Here is a 15,415-nt window from a genome sequence, read left to right as displayed (position 1 = left end):
CCTGAAAAGGGTTTCCAAAGAGGATGGATCTAGACTGTTCTCAGTGGTAGCAGATGACAGAACAAGGTCTCAAGTTGCAGTGGGGGAGGTTTAGGTTGGATATTAGGAAAAACTTATTCACGAGGAAGGTGGTGAAACATTGGAATGGGTTACCTAAGGAGGTGGTGGAATCTCCTTCCTTAGAGGTTTTTAAGGTCAGGCTTGACAAAACCCTGGCTGGGATGATTTAGTTGGGGATTGGTCCTGCTTTGAGCAGGGGGTTGGACTAGATGACCTCCTGAGGTCCCTTCCAACCCTGATATTCTATGATTCTATAGGGTAAATTCATAAATTGTCAGCCCTCTATAACACTGATAGAGGTATGCACAGCTTTTTTCCCCCTCCCCCCCCCCCCATTAATCACTTACTCTGGGTTAATTAATAAACAAAAGTATTTTATAAAGTATAAAAAGTATGATTTAAGTTGTTTCAAGGAATAACATACAGAAAAAAGCAACAGAGTCCTGTGGCACCTTTAAGACTAACAGATGTATTGCAGCATAAGCTTTCGTGGGTGAGTACCCACTTCGTCAGGTGCCACAGGACTCTCTGTTGCTTTTTACAGATCCAGACTAACACGGCTACTACTCTGATACTAGACAGAAAAAAGTAAGTCACCAAGCAAAATAAAGCAAAAACACGCAAGTCTAAGCCTAATACATTAAGAAACTGATTACAGGTAATATTTCACCCTCAGAGATGTTCCAATAAACTTCTTTCACAGACTAGACTCCTTCCTAGTCTGGGCCCAATCCTTTCCCTGGTACAGTCTTTGTTAGTTCCAGCAGACATCTCAGGTGGTAAGCAGGGGTTTTCTCATGACTGACAGCCCCTTTTGTCCTGCTCCACCCCCTTTTATAGCTTTGGCACAATCTTTTGTCATGCTTGTCCCCAGCCCCACCTCATCAGTGGAAAAGTACAAGGATTAAGATGGATTCCAGTATCATGTGACATGGTCACATGTCACTGTAAGACCCCTAGTCTCCATTCTTCCTGGATTGGCCCACACGTACACAGGAAAGCTTGCAGGTAAATAAACCATTTACAACCAACTGTCCTAGTTAATGGGAGCTATCAAGATCCTATACTATCATTAATGGCCCACACTTTGCATAATTACAATAGGACCTCAGAGTTATACTTCATATTTCTAGCTTCAGATACAAGAAGGATACATGCATACAAATAGGAGGAATAGATTCAGTGGTTTATAACCTTTTTTATGATACCTTACAAGAGACCTTTTGCATAAAACATATTCCAGTTACATCATATTAACACTCATAAGCATATTTCCATAAAACAAATGGAGTGCAATGTCACAGTTACTTATAAAGAAAGACTACAGGCACAGTTCAGTGACATAAGCACTAAGCCAGGTTTATTGGTGTCAAGACACGGTCCTAGCATGCTGGCTCCCTTATAATAATGGAGATATCCCATCTCCTAGAACTGGAAGGGATCTTGAAAGGTCATCAAGTCCAGCCCCCTGCCTTCACTAGCAGGACCAAGTACTGATTTTGCCCCAGATCCCCAAGTGGCCCCCTCAAGGATTGAACTCCCAACCCTGGGTTTAGCAGGCCAATGCTCAAACCACTGAGCTATCCCTCCCCCCCTTGTTACAGGTACGCTAAGACGTGAGTGCCTCGTGGCAAGGAATGGCTCAGTCAGCAGCTGGACTATCTGCTGCTCCTTTGACCAAACAAAGAATTAAGGCGAAGTATCCCTTCTAAAACAAACTAAGACTAAAACAAACAACTAACATATACAATTTCCATACTACCTTATGTATCTCATAACATCTGTTTGTTACCACCCCTTGTTCCTGATTTCTTAGACAAAACATCCCTATTCATTATTTTGTCAAACCATCTTATCTTGTATTAGATTGGGGTGTATCTGTACTAACTAGAATATATTTACATAAATATCTACGGCCTAGTACACTAGCAACAACTTTGCCAAGTTCATGTACTGCACAGTGAACTTGAAAGCATCTGCTTTAATACATGGTCTGATTTTGGTTCACGGTCTCTGGTTCAGGCCTCAGATCTTGCACCAGGACCAGTGCTCCAGGCTCTCTTTATTAGATGTGGCCATGCAAATAGCCACATAAGTGTAGATATTTTAAAGTTGCTGCATAATTATGCTTTAGGTTTTATCTTTGGACACGATCCCCAACTAGTGTAAATGAACACATCTCTACTGAAGCTAATAGAGTTATATCAATTTACACCAGCTTAGGATCTGGCCCTGTAGCTTTATGAGTAGCTTGAAGTAAACATACTGCCTTCCTGGTATGAAATCTCCATGGCAGTTGCTTGCCAGATGGCTGATTTGAAAACCAAAGCCATGAGGTGTCAACTGGGTTATGGCACATTCAGAGCAGTTCAATAGGAAAATAGTTTTTCAGTGGATGAGAATATTGTTGGGAGAGTTTGTAACTCATGAGTCTACCCATATGTTCTGTTAACAATTTGGGACCCAGGGGTTTGTTATATGTTTATTTACAATAACTGTTTAGTTGAGCTTTAACATAGTTTGGGACTGAATGCAAAATTGGGGAGCAAAGCTAGGAAAAGCTTTGTCTATGTAGCAATTCCCCATACAGTTTTGGATCTTATTTGTTCCCAGCTGAGTATGTTTGCTATAATGCAGGTTGCTCGATGGTTAACTCCATTTCCCACCCCAGCTTAGCCCCATCTGCTTTACATATGCCCCCAGCTGTACCTTCTCGGGTAACCAGAGACAGGCTACTTCTGCTCTGCACATAAATCAAGAGACTCAGAGAGAGAGAGGATGGAGCTTCCCATGGAATTTTAGCCACCAAGGAAGGGGATTTGACAAGATTAGAGCAGCTGCACACAGATGGCACTCTGGGCTGGGACATCACAGACTCCTTGGGAGTCGGCCTGGTCCACCATGCCGCAACAGCGAGGAGCTTGGAGTGCCTGAAGTTCCTGGTACTGCAAGCCAAGATTCCAGGGAAACAGAACCAACAACAGTGTGATTCCAGCACACAGTGCAGCATCCATGGGGAACCTAGCAGAGCTGCAGTGGCTGATCAGGGATGGCAGGTACAACTTACAGGTAGGTGATTGGTGGGGAGAATCGGGTTTCAGGAGCACGGGAGCAAGATAGGGGTTTGTTTTAGGGTAATGGCTCGTGTGGCTCTAGTGCTTTACCCAAGGAGCTGTAGGGCAGAGTGAGCAGTGTTCTAAACAGAGTGGGTCAGTAGCACATCTGTACAGTCCTTCAGTTTGAGTTGGCATTGGCGTTTCACCCCAGCACCAGCATGGTGGTCTCTTGTCTCTTTGCAGCATCTTGCTACCAGCACCGGGGAGGAGTTATTGTTATATTACAGTTAAAATTCTCTTTAAGACACTTTTGAGTATGAGAGTTGAATCTAATTTGCTGCCATCTCTTACTGCTTCTAACTTTTCTGAAACTTAATGAATCCAGAAGCTCAGGGTACCTTTATTTCTCAGGCAACTAATGTTCTATTTAAATAAACATACTTGACTACCTTTGCACCGAGAACACACCAGGACAACATGGCAGAGCAAAATGGTACATCCTGCTTTTTTTCTCTTTACTCTTCTGGGCCTAGACACTGGCCCAGATCAGAAGACATCAGATCTGACCATTCCCACCCAGGAATCTTAGGGATGGTAGAATCCAGAACCAGCACCCTGATTTGGGCTTGTCCCTGTCATTTGCCTGAATTGTAACCCCAAATCTAAATCTGCCCAGCATAGGGTAAAGCTTGGATCTGAATCTGAGCTCTAGTTCAGGCCCATCGCCAGTTCTGGTGCAGGTGCTTCTTGGGAAGAATGCTGTTTGTTTATTCAGTATGTACTGACATTGTGATGTAAAGCGTGAGTGACACAGAGGAAGCCATTTGCAGGGCACAAGAAGTTTCACTGGTCCTGCAAAACCCAGGAACTATGCTACAAATTCTTGAGTGTTTTCTGCAGGCCCCTTATCTCTTAACCATTGACTGATATAGAGCTCTTCTGTAGCAGATATTTAGGGGTGGTTTATAGAGAGTGTTACACTTGGTCAATCATGCAGAGGGCCACTAAGCCAGGGCGAGAGACTGCCACAGAGTCAGCGGGCGACACACTGGAACTACTCCATATGAAGCCAGTCAGGACTCTGAGGGAGCATGCCTCCTCTCTCTGAGCATACTGTTGCCAGGACAAGAAGCTTACACAGAAGCTTGAGGAAGCCAGAGGGCCCTGCACCCCAATTCCGCAGTCAGACAGGATCACAGCGTAGGACAGAACTTATTAGCACAGAAATCAGTGACTTTCAGCCAAGTCCATCTTGGGAAGTCCTGGGCTAGAAGCCCTAGACTCCCCCTCTTCCAGTGCCCCCAAGCAGACTGCCAGCTTCCAGCAACCTGACCTCAGACACTCCGTTGTTCCTCCTCCTTGTTTTTATCTCGCTTCCTGGGCAAAGAGTCACCTGGTTATCACCTAGTTGCATCCCCCTCCTATGTCTCAGGTTACAAAGAGCACTGGTCATAGCATATGTATTAGTGCAAAACAATAAAACTCACATTGGCTCAAGAGTAAGACTCACATACAACATGACAAAGTGGGGATTTCCCCTTGTTACATCTCTCCTCCCTTTGAGACTGAACTGAACGGAGTCACTTTAGCCAATGGCCTGGGGAAGTTCGGGCCCCCGTCTCCGGTACAGAGCATTAGCTATAACATTTGCACTCCCTTTAACATGGACCACCTCCATCTCATACTCCTGGAGGGACGGAGTCCACCTCAGAAGCTTGACATTGGCCCCTTGCATCTGGTGCAACCATGGCAGGGCAAGTAGTCAGTGCACACAGTGAAGTGGCGTCCAAATAGATCTGGCAGCAGCCTTTTAAGAGCCCACCCCAGGGCCAGGCATTCCTTCTCTATGATCACATAACTCTGCTCCCGGGGCAGCAACTTCCTGCTCAGGTACATGATGGGGTGTTTCTCCCCCTTTGCATCAGTGTGCATTGGCGCCACACCCAGCCCTGTGTCTGAGGCATCAGTGAACACCATAAAGGGCTTGTCAAAGTCTGGGTTTCCCAGCACCAGGCCTGTGACCAGATCCTCCTTCAGTGCGCAGAGAGTCCTCTGGCACTGCCTCATCCAGACCAGCTTGTCTGGCTTACCCTGCTTGCATAGCTCAGTGATGGGAGCCGACACAGAACTAATGTAGGGCACAAACCTCCGGTAAGCCCCTCCATCCCAATAAAGGCGTGGGCCTGTTTCTTAGTCTGAGGAGCAGGCCAATCTCTGATTGCCTCCACCTTGGCTGAATCTGCCATCCCCACCTTGCACTTGCCAGCTTTTACTGTCAGCCCTGCATCCTGGAGGTGACCCAGACCCCTCTTCATCTATGACACATGGTCCTCCTAGGTCTGGCTAGCGACACAAATATCATCAATGTCCACTAGAGTAAAACTCTCCATCCCTCTCAGTAAATGATCCCCCTGGTGCTGTCAGGTGACCAGCACCTCCTTGAGGCCGAAAGGTAGGACCAGGGATTTGTACAGCCCCAAAGGGGTAACAAAAGCAGGTTTCAACCTGGCATCTGGATCCAAAGGCACCTGCCAGAAGCCTTTGGTGAGATCCCTGGTCGGGGGTAGTGAGTCCCCCCAACTTGTCAAGGATCTCATCAGGCCTAGGCATGGGGCAGGCCTCAGACATGGTGATGGCATTGAGCTTCCGATAGGCCACACAGAATCGGATTGACCCATCTTTCCTGGGGACCAGCACCACAGAAGAGGTCCTGGAGCTGGTGGATGGCTGGATCACCCCTAAAACCAGCATGTCTCTGATCTCTCTCTCCAGGGCCTGGGCTGTGTTCCCAGTTACTCTGAATGGGGAACACCTGGATTAGAGGGCTGGCTCCCATCTCCACCCAGTGGACAGCTCAATTATTGAGCCCAGGCTGGTTGGAAAACAGCTGTTGGTATGAATCTCTGCCTGCTGGGCAGGGGTTAGCTAGTCAGAGAAGGGAATTAATTCCAGCAAGGGGCTGGCTCCTGTCTGAGGGAAGAGACCCACCAGTGGCTCTTCCCCCTTCTCCCACTGGCCATACACAGCCAGTACCAGCCTCTCCCTGTCACAGTACGGCTCCATCATGTTGACCTGGTACCCTTGGTGGCTGTGAGCCCGGCTGGGCAGTTCCACCACATTGTTCTCCTCATTCAGCTGCTTGATGACCTTGAAGGGCCTCTGCCAGGCAGCTTACAGCTTATTCTTCCTCACCGGGATGAGAACCCTTCCCAGGTGCCATAGGCTGAGCGGTCATACCAGACCTTCTGCCTCCCTTGGGCCCTGGCTAGGTTCTCCCTGGCCAGACCCATGAGCTCAGCGAGCTTTTCTCAGAAAGTCAGTACATACTCCACCACTGATTCTCCATTGGGGGAGGCCTTCCCCTACCATCCATCCTTCACCAAGTCCAGGGCCACCTTCTGAAAAGGCTCCTCTATGACAGGCAGGTGTCTCAAGGCTGCTTTACCCTTGTTCCGGGCCTTTTGCACCTCTGGACAAGGCAGCCCTGGTTGGCAGCTGTCCCGCCCTGGCTGTGGTTCCCCATACTCTGCTGGGGTTTCTGATCCCCCTGGGCTCAGCTTTGTCCCTGCTGTCCCAGTGAGGGCAGGCAGCAAGCCCACTGCTTTGCTCACAGCATCAGAGCTAGTGTGAGCCGCCTCCCCCCTGTGCAGGGGGATGGGAAGTATGTCTCTGTCCCACTCAACTGCAGGGCTCTGGTTACAGACAAGCAGGTATCCTGAGCTTAGCAGCTCCTCCGCCCTGCCAGCCAGGTCATTTGCATTTTCACTGACCGCTTCAGTCTCAGCTGATTGGTTTCCTGGATTCAAATTCAAATCCTCGGCCATTACAGGAGCAAAGCCTGGATCCCCTGGATGGGTCCTTCTGCCTCTCAGCTCAGCCACCACCAGTTCATGCTGCCACTGTCTTTCCCGCTGTTCTGCTTCATGCCTTCCTTTTCTCTCATGGTCCTCTGATTCCTTCAATCTTAGCTCCAATCCCATCCATCTCAGATCCACTGATGGGAAACCCAGAGGAGACCCCCTGCTGGTTGGAAGTGTCAGGGACGCCCGGCTGCTCCCAGCCTCTCTCATGGCCCCAGCTGGGTCAGAAGCCAATGCGGGCCCGGGGGCTGCCTGGCTGCTCCCAGCCTCTCTCATGCCCCCAGCTGGGTCAGGACACAATGTGGGCCCTGGGGCTGCCTGGCCGCTCCCAGCCTCTCTCATGCCCCCAGCTGGGTCAGGAACCAGCTCCTTAGAGCGATCATTCTCCTCCAACTGAACAATTAGCTGTGCCTTGGTGAGCTTTCCAATGTGCAGCTCCCCCCACCCCCCACACAGCTCTATAATGTCCTTTTTAAGGAGATAGTTATAGGATATCTCCACACTGTTCCCAAGTGGTCACGGATTCACAGGTCTGTGCTCTCTCAGCTCCCCTCGGTCCCTGGGAGGAAACCCTTCAGTGCAACAGCCCTTCTCGGGGTCCAATCTCTCTTGGGGTTAAGCCATAGGCTCCTCCACCTACTGGAACAGTGCCTCTTGGAGCCTTCAGCACACCCGTCTCTCACTAATTCCCCTTCTTCTACTGCAGGACACTCTGTCCATGGGGTGCAGTTTATCCCACGATTGCCACCAGTTGTCATGGAGTCACCGGGCGACACTCTGGAATTACTCCATATGAAGTCAGTCTGGGGGAGCATGCCTCCTCTCTCTGAGCATATTGTCGCCAGGGCAAGAAGCTTACATAGCTTCGATCTTCCTGAGTCTGGCCTCGGAGCATCCCCTTCCACACCGTGTGATTCCTGTAGTGAGTCCACCCAGGCAGGGCTCCTGGGGAAGCCAGAGGACCCTGCACCACAACTCTGCAGTCAGATGTGACTCTCAGCCAGCTGGTAGAACAGAAGGTTTATTAGTTGACAGGAACACAGTGTAGGACATAACTTGTTAGCACAGAAATCAGTGACTTTCAGTCAAGTCCATCTTGGGGAGTCCTGGGCCAGAAGCCCTGGAATCCTCCTCTTCCAATGCCCCCAGGCAGGCTGCCAGCTTCCAGCTGGCCCAACCTCAGACCCCCCGTTGCTCCTCCTCCTTGTCTTTGTTTCGCCGGGCAAAGAGTCACCTGGTCATCACCTGGCTACATCTCCCTCCTGGGTCTCAGGTTACGAAGGGCACCAGTCATAGCATATGTGCAGGCAGCTGGAGCAGCCTCACCTGCCCCAGAGGTCTCAGCCAATGTCACACATCCTTATTCCTACCACCAAGGCATTGGTGCAGCACACAGGGAAACTGCGGCGCACACAGTATTCATGCAAAACAGTAAGACTCACATAGAACATAATAAGGGAAAATCCTCGCTTCATTACAGAGAGAAAACCATGGGAAGAGTGTAAATAGGGTGAGGAGAATTAGAGCTGAATCCAGAATATCAAGGCTGTTTAGAGGCAGCACGATGGGAAGGATGAGCAGCTCAGTGCGCTTGCATTTTGTTCCGAGCCAAGGGCTCTGGAGATAATACCGAATTGTGTAATTGTTTTGAGCAGACTCCCAAATCCCTCCACTCCCCCCAAACAGCTTATTGACAAAAAGTTTTGCCAATAATCTTGCAGGGACTTTCAGTATTGAAGAAAATGAGGTGTAGCAAGTGTCAAAGCAAAGTAACTTTTTATACTGTATTTTTATAACTGAATTTGTTCAGAACTAATAGTATCACTGTTGTGACCATGTTTAGTTGGGGGCTGCAATGTCTCATAACGAGCTGCTAATGCAGGTCAGTGTCACTATTCATCAACAAAGAGCAGAGTGCTCTTTCTCTGAGACCCACTTTATAAGAGTCCTCTCATGATATGCCCATCTCCTCTAATATTGTGACAGATTTTTGTTACCAATCTTCCTGAGCATCAGTTGATCAGGCTGACGCCACAGGATCGTTTGGGGAGGGGATGACGAAACGCATCAAGTGTCTAGATTGTAAAGCTTTATTGATAAAATAATAAAATAACAGCAGAGAGTGCTGGGACTGTTCCCACATCACTCAGGGGAAGAAAGAAAGCGTTACTGCCCCCAGGCCCTAACCCACTTTCATACTCACACCCGCACTACCCAGACTGGCCAAGTCTAGGTGTAATGTCAGAAGAAGGGGGGGAGGGGAGTGGAGCGGGAGTGGGTAGCAGCTGGCCTTGGGCTGGAGTTCTCTTATCGTCGGACTGAGCTTGTTAATTGCAGTGTCGAGTTAACCTGTTCTCTGCTTTTTTCTTTTTCTTCTCCCCCCTTTTCGGCCTCTTGTAACCTACAAAGAAACCTTCCACTCTCCACTCACACACCTTTAACCCTCCCCAAAATGCTTTGTGATGCTTGCAACAGCGTTAGCAATATACAGTGCTGATCTGCCTTCCCAGGGTCTCCCTAAGGGGAGGAGGCCATTGCGTTGTGACAATGTCCCAGTCTCCACCTTTCCTGCAGTGTTTTCAGTTGGCCCTGTCCAAAGGCTCCACTCATCATAATTTGTAAACCAGCATCAAAATGCAAAGAAAACTTACAAATAAAAAGCAAAAATCTACAGTAAGGCTGAGATATAAACAAGTAAAAGCAAAGACCAATAACTAACCTTCTCCTAATTGAAATTGAAGCCCATATATAGCCCGCTGCTGGGTCTCAAAGCAGTGGGCACAACACTTCATAGACCATAGGCCCTACCGCAACCCCTGTTGTGAGCCTCAGGTCCCTTCGGGTATGTCTAAACTGCAGTAAAACACCCATGTCTGGCCTGTCCCAGCAGACTTGGGCTCGCGGGGCTCTGGTTGCAGGGCTCCAGCCTGAGCCTGAATGTCTACACCACAATTCAGGACCGGATTTAGGGGCAGGCAACCCAGGTGACTGCTTGGGGTGCCAGGCTTGGGGGCACTAGGTTCAGGGTGCTGTGCATGAATAAATACAGATTTAAAGATCCTAGTGTGTCAAGTTATCATCTTATATGACAGGGATAAATCATGCATGCAAATTGTGCATCATAGTCATGAAATAGGCTACAAATGCAATAAAAAATAAGGTATTCAAAAGTTTAACAAATGGGGGGGGCTCCATTTGGTCTAGGGCCAGCTCTGCCACAATTTTACAGCTCCGCAGCCCTAGCCCCGCAAGCCCAAGTCAGCTGACATGGGCCAGCCGTGGTGTTTTACTGCAGTGTAGACCATGGGTGGGCAAACTTTTTGGCCTGAGGGCCACATCGAGGTTCTAAAACTGTATGGAGGGCTGGGTAGGGAAGGCTGTGCCCCCCCAAACAGCCTGGCCCCTGCCCCCTATCTGCCCCCTCCCACTTCCTGCCCCCTGATTGCTCCCCTCAGAACCTCCTACCCATCCAACCCACCCTGCTCCTTGTCCCCTGACTGCCCCGCCCCCTATCCACACCCCTGCCCCCTGACAGCCCCCCCGCGGACTCTCATGCCTATCCAACCCCCTGTTCCCTGACTGCTCCCCCCCAGAACCTCTGCCCCATCCAACCACCCCCTGTTCCCTGACTGCCCTCCGGGACCCCCTGCCCCTTATCCAACCCCCCGCTCCCGTCCCCTGACCGCCCTCCCAGAACCTCTGCCCCATCCAGCCCCCCCCGATCCCTCCCCCTTACCATGCCGCTCAGAGTGTCAGGAGCTCGCAGCCCTGCCATCCGGCCAGAGCCAGCCACTCCGCCTGCACTGCCCAGCAGGAGCGGTGGGCTAGAGCACTGGCGGCGTGGTACTGCGGGTGAGGGGGAACAGCTGGGGAGAGGCCGGGGGCTAGCCTCCCAGGACAGGAGCTCAAGGGCCAGGCAGGACAGTCCCACAGTCCGGATGTGGCCCACAGGCTGTAGTTTGCCCATCTCTAGTGTAGACAGACCCTTCGTCATTATGTCAGATCCCCTCCCCTGACAGCTTTCTGCTAAATTTGACTGATAGGCTTCCACTGAACAGGAAACAGTACCCAGCTTACCAACTGCAAACTAGATGAGACTGGCAGAAAACTTGGCTTCTCTCAGGCCTGGTCTACACTATGAGTTTAGTTCGAATTTAGCAGCGTTAGATCGATTTAACCCTGCACCCATCCACACGACGAAGCCATTTTTGTCGACTTAAAGGGCTCTTAAAATCCATTTCTGTACTCCTCCCTGACGAGGGGATTAGTGCTGAAATCGACCTTGCTGGATCGAATTTGGGGTAGTGTGGACGCAATTCAATGGTATTGGCCCCCGGGAGCTATCCCAGAGTGCTCCATTGTGACCGCTCTGGACAGCACTCTCAACTCAGATGCACTGGCCAGGTAGACAGGAAAAGCCCCACGAACTTTTGAATTTCATTTCCTGTTTGGCCAGCGTGGTGAGCACAGAGGTGACTGTGCTGATCTCATCAGCAGAGGTGACCATGGAGTCCCAGAATTGCAAAAGAGCTCCAGCTGGACCGAACGGGAGGTACTGGATCTGGTCACTGTATGGGGAGAGGAATCCGTGCTATCAGAACTCTGTTCCAAAAGACGACATGCCCAAATATTTGAAAAAAATCTCCAAGGGCATGAAGGACAGAGGCTATAACAGGGACCTGCAGCAGTGCCACATGAAACTTAAGGAGCTCAGGCAAGCCTACCAAAGAACCAGAGAGGCAAACAGCCGCTCTGGGTCAGAGCCCCAGACATGCTGCTTCTATGATGAGCTGCATGCCATTCTAGGGGGTGCCCCTACAACTACCCCACCCCTGTGTGTGGACTCTGTCAATGGATTCTCATGCAACAGGGATGTGGATTTTGGGGACGAAGAAGATGAGGAGGAGGAGGAGGAGGAGAAGGAGGTTGAAGATAGCACACAGCAAGCAAGTGGAGACATTTTTCCCGACAGCCAGGAACTGTTTATCACCCTGGAGCCAGTACCCTCCCAACCCACTGAAGGCGGGCTCCCGGACCTTGAAGGCGGAGAAGGGACCTCTGGTGAGTATACCTTTGTAAATATAATACATGGTTTAAAAGCAAGCGTGTTTAATGATTAATTTGCCCTGGATACTTGGGCTGGATTTGCGGCCAGTACAGCTACTGGAAAAGTCTGTTAACGTGTATGGGGATGGGGCGGAAATCCTCCAGGGACATCTCAATGAAGCTCTCCTGGATGTACTCCCAAAGCCTTTGCAAAAGGTTTCTGGGGAGAGCAGCCTTATTCCGTCCTCCATGGTAGGACACTTTACCACGCCAGCCCAGTAGCACGTAGTCTGGAATCATTGCATAACAAAGCATGGCAGCGTATGGTCCCGGTGTTTGCTGGCATTCAAGCAACATCTGTTCTTTATCTCTCTGTGTTATCCTGAGGAGAGTGATATCATTCATGGTCACCTGGTTGAAATAGGGGAATTTTATTAAGGGGACATTCAGAGATGGCTGTTCCTGTTGGGCTGTTTGCCTGTGGCTGAACAGAAATCATCCCTGCTGTTAGCCACGCAGTGGGGGGAGGGGTGAAGCGATCATCCCAGAGAATTGTGTGTGTGTGTGGGGGGGAGGTTAGTTGGGTTTGTGCTGCACATTAACCCTAAAACCACAGTCCATCCTTTTAAATGGCCAACCCATTTTAAATGGCCAACCCAACAGGTGCTTGGTATGAGAAATGAGGGCGCTGCTGTTTGAAACCATTCACACATGTTATTAAGGTTAAAGAAACCAAAAGACAGTGGCTTACCATATCTGTCTGCAAACTGAATTCTGTTGCCTGACGGCCCTGCGTGTGTGATCTCTCACACCAAACTGGCAGGCCCTCAATATAAGAGGCAAAATGTGACCTTGTAAAGAAAGCACACGTGCTATGTAATGTTAACAGCTTGGTTCATCGTGAAAGAGTCTACCCATTGTTCTCTAAAATGTGTCTTTTTAAATACTACTCTCCCTTTTTTTCCTCCCACAGCTGCAAATGTTTCAATGCTCCCCCTATCATCTCTGTCCCAGAGGCTAGCGAAGATTAGAAGGCGAAAAAAATGCACCCGTGATTAAATGTTTTCTGAGCTCATGCAGTCCTCCCACACTGACAGAGCCCAGCAGAATACGTGGAGGCAGACACTGTCAGAGTGCAGGAAAGCACAAAATGAACACAAGGACAGGTGGCAGGAGCAAGAGGAGAGGTGGTGGGAGCAAGATGATAGGTGGTTTCAGCGTGATGAGAGGAGGCAGGAAGCAATGCTGAGGCTACTGGAGGATCAAACTGATATGCTCCGGCGTATGGTTGTGGTGCAGGAAAGGCAGCAGGAGCACAGACCGCCGCTGTAGCCCCTGTGTAACCAACCGCCCTCCTCCCCAAGTTCCATAGCCTCCTCACCCAGACGCCCAAGAATGTGGTGGGGGGGCCTCTGGGTACCTAACCACTCCATCCCAGAGGACTGCCCAAGCAACAGAAGGCTGACATTCAATAAATTTTGAAGTGTCCTTCCCTCCTCCACCACCCCACTCAGTGCTTCCCTCCTCCCCCACCCCTCCCGGGCTACCTTGGCAGTTATCACCCCATTTGTGTGATGAATTAATAAAGAATGCATGAATTTGAAACAACAATGACTTTATTGCCTCTGCAAGCAGTGATCAAAGGGGAGAGGGGAGGGCGGTTGGCTTACAGGGAAGTAGAGTCATCCAAGGGGACGGGTTTTCATCAAGGAGAAACAAACAGAACTTTCAAACCATAGCCTGGCCAGTCATGAAACTGGTTTTCACAACCTCCCACCTTGCCATAAATGTCTCCCCCTTACTCTCACAGATATTGTGGAGCACACAGCAAGCAGCAATAACAATGGGAATATTGGTTTTGCTGAGATCTAACCGAGTCAGTAAACTGCGCCAGCGCGCTTTTAAACATCCAAATGCACATTCTACCACCATTCTGCACTTGCTCAGCCTATAGTTGAACAGCTCCTCACTACTGTCCAGGGTGCCTGTGTATGGCTTCATGAGCTATGGCATTAAGGGGTAGACTGGGTCCCCAAGGATAACTATAGGCATTTCAACATCCCCAACGGTTATATTCTGGTCTGGAAAGTAAGTCCCTTGCTGCAGCCATTCACACAGACCAGAGTTCCTAAAGATGCAAGCGTCATGTACCTTTCCCGGCCATCCCACATTGAAGTTGGTGAAATGTCCCTTGTGATCCACCAGTGCTTGCAGCACCATTGAAAAGTACCCCTTTCGATTTATGTACTGGCTGCCTTGGTGCTCCGGTCCCAAGATAGGGATATGCATTCCGTCTATCATCTCACCACAGTTAGGGAACCCCATTGCAGCAAAGCCGTCCACTATGACCTGCACATTTCCCAGAGTCACTACCCTTGATAGCAGCAGCTCAGTGATCGCATTGGCTGCTTGGATCACAGCAGCCCCCACAATAGATTTGCCCACTCCAAATTGATTCCCGACTGACCGGTAGCTGTCTGGCGTTGCAAGCTTCCACAGGGCTATCGCCACTTGCTTGTGAACTGTGAGGGCTGTTCTCATCTTGGTATTCTTGCGCTTCAGGGCACGGGAAAGCAAGTCAAAGTTCCATGAAAGTGCCCTTACGCATGCGAAAGTTTTGCAGCCACTGGGAACCATCCCAGAGCTGCAACACTATGCGGTCCCACCAGTCTGTGCTTGTTTCCTGGGCCCAGAATCGGCATTCCACGGCATGAACCTGCCCCATTACCACCATGGGCCCGTGCTTTGAGAGAAGTTTGTGTCCATGTCCTCATCACTCTCGTCATCGCGCTGCCGTTGCTTCCTTGCCTGCTTTTGAAGTTTCTGGTGCAGCATATACTGCAGGATAATGCGCGTGATATTTACAGTGCTCATAACTGCCGCAGTGATCTGAGCGGGCTCCATGCTTGCCATGGTATGGCGTCTGCAGGAGAGCAGAGTGGCAGCGGAAGCGGTCGTTCGATGACGACAGTTTGCAGTCCTACTGCACCGTCTGCTGCCAGCAGCACCCAGGACACAACAGTGGCGGCTGAGCTGAGCGGGCTGCATGCTTGCCGTGGTATGGCATCTGCGCAGAAAAAAGGCGCGAAACAATTGTGTGCCGTTGTTCTCACGGAGGAGGGGGCGACTAACGACATGGCTTACAGGGTTGGCTTACAGGGAATTAAAATCAACAAAGGGGGCGGGTTTGCATCAAGGAGAAACACATACAACTGTCACACCGAAGCCTGGCCAGTCATGAAACTGGTTTTCAAAGCCTCTGTGATGCGCAGCATGCCTTTCTGTGCTCTTCTAATCGCAAACAGCCTAGTCAGCAAACAGCACCAGAGAGCTTTTAAACGTCCAAAGTCACATTCTACCACCATTCTGCACTTGCTCAGCCTATAGTTGAAC

At 50.0% G+C, this 15,415-nt stretch overlaps 1 long non-coding RNA gene across 1 annotated transcript; it reads left to right on the top strand.

The window, feature by feature from the left end:
- Positions 1-567: 567 nt before the first annotated feature.
- On the top strand, positions 568-14,479 carry LOC135973353 (uncharacterized). The gene is made up of 3 exons (XR_010590157.1): positions 568-3,129; positions 11,847-12,037; positions 12,996-14,479. It is a non-coding gene; the product is annotated as an uncharacterized LOC135973353 (long non-coding RNA).
- Positions 14,480-15,415: the final 936 nt, after the last annotated feature.

This window comes from Chrysemys picta, chromosome 9 (assembly GCF_011386835.1).
Source record: "Chrysemys picta bellii isolate R12L10 chromosome 9, ASM1138683v2, whole genome shotgun sequence".
NCBI classification, from domain to species: Eukaryota; Metazoa; Chordata; order Testudines; family Emydidae; genus Chrysemys; species Chrysemys picta.
The sequence above is the reverse complement of the archived record's forward strand: the minus strand, read 5'-3'. Positions and strand labels throughout refer to the sequence as shown.